Consider the following 5,204-nt stretch of genomic DNA (forward strand, 5'->3'; position numbering starts at 1 on the left):
AGGGAAACCAGTGGCATTTTTTTTGTACTCAGAGGCTGAACAGAGGGTAGGATGTAAAATGAGGCCCAAATGCTTTCCTGAAGGCAGTTTTTTCGGACAGGGTCAAAACCAGCAGCCTAATGTCCGCATATGGGGAGGCAAAAAGCGGTACAATGAGGTGAGATGTGGAGTGGAGAAGGGAGGGCATATATGTAAGTGTTTGGGAATACATAGATGTTGTAATGTTTTTTATGAGTGCACATCTCTGTACAGGAATGTTCACATAGATGTGTGTGCAATGGCTTGTGTGCAGGAGGAGGAATAGGAGTGATTGTTTTTGCATATGTGTGGGCACATGTCAGAAGGAGAAGTGTCTGTGCCTGGGTCTGCAGGATGGATATTTCATTTGGAAATGACTGTGGACACTCCTGTTCATAAATGCAGGTATATGAGTTGTTCTTTGGGTTTCTGCAAGCTCCAGAGTGTTTGTGGAGCTGTGAATTTGTGTATGTATATTACGAGTTCTTTAATTAATTCTTCTTCTGCTCTGGGTGCTACTTTATTCCCAGAAAGGCTTCAGGGAGGCTCAGGGATGTGATGCACCCGAGGAGAAGCCATACAAATTAAAATGATGGCAAATAGGTATTGAGTGTTTTAGCCTTTTCCCTATCATTTGTCGCTGGTCCCCTTTCTCAATGAGCAATGAGCAAAAACATCTCCTGAGGCTTCTTTTGCCTACTGAGAGGCTCAGAAATAACTTCATTGGTTCCCTTGACACCGCGGCTGGAATTTTCCTCTCCAGTAGACCTTTTGTGCACGTTGCAGGAGAGCATCGTTGTGCTCGGAGGAGTCTCTCATGGAAATCCAGATCTTGTTCTGCAGCCGTGAGCGCTGCGGGCTGGAGTCCCGCGGGGTTCCGAGCGGCTGTGTCTGTATGCCGAGCAGCGCCCCCTGCTGGCCCCGCTCGGCCCTGCCCGCGGCGGTTCTTGCCCGGCCGCAGCCGCGGCTCCTCTGCCCGTGTCCCTCAGCGCGCAGTAATACATGGCCGAGTCCCCGCGCCGGGGCTGGGACAGGTACAGGGCGCTGGACTTGCGATCTGATGACACCCACAGATGACCCGCACCGTCCGGCAGCTCTTTGGAAGCTCCAGATGTGAGTACGAGGAGTTCGGGGTTTTGGCCCAGGAGCTGACGGTACCAGTGTATCGTTTCGCTGATCCGTGCGCTGGGGTGTGAGCAGCTGATGTTGATGCTGGTGCCTTCGGTGGTCTCGAGCGGTGGCTCCTGCTGTACCTGGGCTCTGGCCACAGCCACTGCCAAGGAGGAAAAAAGAATTACTTTCCTTATCAGCAAATGCCTTGCATGCAGAGAGGGCAGAGGAGGACGTATTGGAGCTAACTGGGATATATTCTGGGAATAAAGCATGGAGAGACTATTTATTCGAGAGTGGTTGCTTGGAAATTTGAATGTGTGTGGGGTTTTTTGGAGAAGAGTCAGGCTGAAGAATGATAGATTGGGATGGGGAAGAGATTTGCTGGAATGAATGGATGTGTGGAAGAATGAATTAATTAATGAGTGGAGAAAGAAATGCAGTAGTCAAACAAGAAAGCTCGGAGCGAATGGATTGATTTAGGAGAGGGGATGAGGGCAGTGGGTGAAAAGGAGTGAGGAGGAGCAGGAGTGCCAGAGACAAATCCCGAGCTCAGGGCTTATCCCTGGCAGACCCAGCCCCTGTCCGCCAAATCCGCTGCCACCCCCGCGCACCGAGCAGCACCGCGGCCAGAGCTGCCAGTTGCGTTTCCCGACACCGCCGCATCCCGCCGCTCTTCCGCTCGAGAATCGCTGTCCCTGTCAGCCCTGGCTCTCTGCTGCGGCCGTGCTGCCTCCTTTCCGACGTTTCCTCTTCTCTGTTCTGCTCTCCGACCCTGCCAGCTCCGCCCCGGGGCTGAGCCTGTGCTGGCGAGGCTCTGGCTCTCGCCGAGTCCTGTGAGTGCAGGGGTGGGTGTCAGGGGATGGGGCTTTTATTGTGGAGCTCAAGATGGACAGTCCATATGCTCTTTTCATTCCCATAGTCTGTTCCCTCAAATTCCCCCTTTGCTGTCATGTGGAGACTCCTGAATTGTCCTTCAGGGTACTGAAAAGAAATCCACTCACACGGATACTTGTGTTGGGCAGGAACACTCATTCTTTCTCCCTATCCACAAAATCAATCTGATTGTTCACAGTTCACAGCAGCTGTGAACTAGCCTGTGGTGTGTGTGTGTGTGGTTTGGGTGCTGAGGCACTCCCAGCGTTTGAAAATGAATCAACACTTGTATGAAACCGTCTTTGTTGGGGCCTGCAGTTGGCAGGAGCAGAGCAGCTGGAGAAGGAGGGCTCAGGGTGCATGGGGCTGCGTTTCAGTGACTCTTCCCTGCACACATCTCGTGCAGGCTGCTACATCATTGTTCGAGTGTACCCAGGCTCCTTCTGCATCTGGGAAAATGCTGATCTGTGATGCAGAGCACTGGAGTGTGTCTCCAGTGAGATCTGCACCTTTCCCTTTTTGGGAAACACACGATGACACACAAGGACAGTCAAGGACACACACATATACACACAGAGGGGGTCCTGCACATCAGTGTGGATTCATGCAGGAATTTGTGCTCCATTATGGATTCTTGTGGACCCTGGCTGCACACAATTGCAGACAAAGCAGGAATACAGCCAAGAACACAACCAGCCATGGATGCTGCTGAGGACACCTGGGAACAGCTGTGGCAGGGATGGAGCTTTGTGGGCAAGGACAATGACTCAGGGAAACCAGTGGCATTTTTTGTGCACTCAGAGGCTGAACAGAGGGTAGGATGTCAAATGAGGCCCAAATGCTTTCCTGAAGGCAGTTTTTATCGGACATGGTCAAAACCAGCAGCGCCATGTCCGCATATGGGGAGGCAAAAACCAGTAACCATGAGGGTGAGCTGAGAAGTGAAGAAGAGAGGGCATATATGTAAGTGTTTGGGAATACATACATGTTGCAATGTTCTTTATGAGTGCACATCTCTGTACAGGAATGTTCACACAGTTGTGTGTGCAAAGGCTTGGGTGCAGGAGGAGGAATAGGAGTGAGTGTGTTTTTGCATATGTGTGGGTACATGTCAGAAGGAGAAGTGTCTGTGCCTGGGTCTGCAGGACAGATATTTCATTTGGAAATGACTATGCACACGCCTCTTCATAAATGCAGGTATATGAGTTATTCTTTGGGTGTCTGCAATCTCCGGAGTGTTTGTGGAACTGTGAACTTGTGTATGTACATTACGAGTTCTTTAACTACTTCTTCTTCTGCTCTGGGTGCTGCTTTATTCCCAGAAAGGCTTCAGGGAGGCTCAGGGATGCGATGCACCCGAGGAGAAGCCATACCAATTAAAATGAGGGCAAATAGGTATAGAATGTTTCAGTCTTTTAGCTATCATTTGTCAGCTGGTCCCCTTCCTCACTGAGCAATGAGCCAACACATTTCCTGAGACTTCCTTTGCCTCCCGAGAGGCTCAGAAATACCTTCCTTGATTTCCTTGACACCACAGCTGGAATTTTCCACTGCAGCAGACCTGTTTTGTGCACGTTGCAGGAGAGCATTGTTGTGCTCGGAGGAGTCTCTCATGGAAATCCAGATCTTGTTCTGCAGCCGTGAGCGCTGCGGGCTGGAGTCCTGCGGGGTTCCGAGAGGCTGTGTCTGTATGCCGAGCAGCGCCCCCTGCTGGCCCCGCCCGGCCCTGCCCGCGGCGGTTCTTGCCCGGCCGCAGCCGCGGCTCCTCTGCCCGTGTCCCTCAGCGCGCAGTAATACACGGCCGAGTCCCCGCGCCGGGGCTGGGACAGGTACAGAGCGCTGGACTTGCGATCTGACGACACCCACAGATGACCCGCACCGTCCGGCAGCTCTTTGGACCCTCCAACAGTGAGTACGAGGAGTTCGGGATGTCGGCTTGGGAGCTGACGGTACCAGTGTATGTAATCGGTGGGCTGGATTTTGGGGTGTGAGCAGCTGATATTAATGCCGTTGCCCTCGGTGGTCTCCATTGACGGCTCCTGTTGTACCTGGGCTCTGGCCACAGCCACTGCAACGGAGAAAAGAAGAGTCACTTTCCTTCAGGAGGAAATACTGTGCACGGGCAGAGAGGAGAAGGCAGAGGGGTATGGATCCGAGCTAACTGAGATATATTCTGAGAACAGAGCATGGCGAGACTAGTTCTGCAAGAGCAGCTGCTTGGAAATAAAATTGTATGTGGGTTATTTTGGAGAAGAGTCAGAGTGCTGAAGGGTTGGGATGATGAAAAGAGATTTGCTGGAATGAATGGATGTGTGGATGGATGAATCAGTGAGTGGCTAAAGAAATAGAGTATTCAAACAGGCAAGCTCGGAGGGAATGGATTCATTGAGGACAGAAGGCACTACGGCAGTGAGCAAAAAAGGAGTGGGGAGGCGGAGTAGGAGTGCCAGAGACAAATCCCGAGCTCAGTGCTTAACCCAGGCAGAACTCGCCCCAGCCCCAGCTGCTGTCCCGGCGCCGCCATGCTCACGCACCGAGCAGCACCGCGGCCAGCTCTGCTAGCTGCGCTCCCCGACACAGCCGCATCCCGCCGCTCCTCTGGTCGAGCATCGCTGTCCCTGCCTGCCCCTGCTCTCTGCTGCGGCCGTGCTGCCTCTTCTCCGAAGTCTCCGCTTCCGCACTCTCGGCTACCGCCAGCTCCGCCCCGGGGCTGAGCCTTGCCCCGGCGCAGCTCGGGCTTTCGCCGAGCCCTGTCAGGGAATGGAGGGGAGGCGAGCGCGGTGGCAGTGGGGCGACGGTCTGGTCTCTGCAAGGAGGAGGCATAGGGGCCGTGGTGTGTGACGGAGAACTCAAGATTGATTCGCCGTGTACTCCTATGATCTGTTTCCTCACATCCCCCCTTTATTGTCACGTGGGGACTCCCGAATTGTCCCTCAGGACACGTGTGGGTAAGAACGGACAAGGGGCACGAGAGGCAGAGGACACCACTGGGCTCAGCACTTCCTCTGAGGACACAGCCCGGTTGTGGTTTTGCCAGAGACTCTTGCACCAGAACTCCCTTGAGACAGCGCATGGGTGAAGTACCTTCCCCAGAGGAAGCAAGGACATGGCACCTCCTAGCTGCTCTGGAGTCATGGAGATGCAGTCTGCATTCACGAAGAGCAGGGGTAACATAGGTGGAGGTCAGCAATGCCAAGGCA

At 53.5% G+C, this 5,204-nt stretch overlaps 1 pseudogene across 1 annotated transcript; it reads right to left on the bottom strand.

The window, feature by feature from the left end:
• Nucleotides 1-833: 833 nt before the first annotated feature.
• On the bottom strand, nucleotides 834-4,891 carry LOC146420937 (uncharacterized; annotated as a pseudogene). Its single transcript, XR_014848871.1, has 4 exons — nucleotides 4,539-4,891; nucleotides 3,566-4,072; nucleotides 1,743-1,962; nucleotides 834-1,291 (listed from the first exon to the last, which is right to left on the bottom strand). The product of XR_014848871.1 is annotated as an uncharacterized LOC146420937 (transcript).
• Nucleotides 4,892-5,204: the final 313 nt, after the last annotated feature.

Source organism: Lichenostomus cassidix, unplaced genomic scaffold (assembly GCF_008360975.1).
Source record: "Lichenostomus cassidix isolate B80296 unplaced genomic scaffold, HeHo_3.0 HiC_scaffold_788, whole genome shotgun sequence".
NCBI lineage: Eukaryota > Metazoa > Chordata > Aves > Passeriformes > Meliphagidae > Lichenostomus > Lichenostomus cassidix.